Here is a 1,002-nt window from a genome sequence, read left to right as displayed (position 1 = left end):
AGGTCTCTCACTAGCCAAATATAGAATAATTTGAGTGTCAAAATAAATGTTAGTAAAGGATTACAACCAACTGAATAATATAGGAATCCACCCATGAGTCCATACTGAATTTTCAAAATGAATGAATGAAAAAGAAAATGAAGAAGTAAAACTTCTTTAGAGTAGAATGTGAACTAATAAATGTGGAAGGAATAATATAAAGAGAAGCATGACCGCTTAAGAATGACCATAGTAGTGGTTGATTTAGGCAGTGATCATCAATGAATGCTGAGGCAAGTGAGTGGGTGTTTAAGTAACAGAATAGTAGAATAGCCTCAGAGGATCTCCTTAGAAAATACAAAACAATTACAAGGAGAAAAATGTGACTCTTTTGGGGAAACGTGGCAGGCACCACCATGCCCACGTAATGAAGATTATCTTAATCACTGATGGAACAGAGTTGCCATAATACACCCTTGATGCATGGCTCTGCTAACAGTATGCCATTATTTCTATGATCTTCTTGCCAGGAATACATGACCTGAGTTTAGACAGGAGTAGTTAACAAACAAACAAGCTTTGAGGGACATCTTACAAAATGACAGACATGTACTCTTTAAACTGTCAAGATCATGAAAGTCAAGGAAAGCCTGAGGAAATGTTCTAGACTTTAGGAGACTAAAAATACATGAAGACAAAATGTAACATGTGACTCTGGATTGGATTCTGGACCATAAAATAGAAAGAAAAATGGTTGGGATACTTGGCAAAATTTGAATAAAGTCTTTGGGTTGGGATATCTTTAGGTTCTGGGGTACATGTGCAGGTCATGCAGGATTGTTGCATAGGTACATACAAGGCAATATGGTTTGCTGCCTCCATCCCCCGTCACCTACACCTGGCATTTCTCCCCATGTTATCCCTCCCCGACCTCCCCACATCCCCACTGTCCCTCCCTTGCCCCCCCCACAGACCCCAGTGTGTGATGCTCCCCTCCCTGTGTCCATGTGTTCTCATTGTTCA

This window comes from Cebus imitator, unplaced genomic scaffold (assembly GCF_001604975.1).
Source record: "Cebus imitator isolate Cc_AM_T3 unplaced genomic scaffold, Cebus_imitator-1.0 Scaffold376, whole genome shotgun sequence".
Lineage (NCBI taxonomy): Eukaryota > Metazoa > Chordata > Mammalia > Primates > Cebidae > Cebus > Cebus imitator.
The sequence above is the reverse complement of the archived record's forward strand: the minus strand, read 5'-3'. Positions refer to the sequence as shown.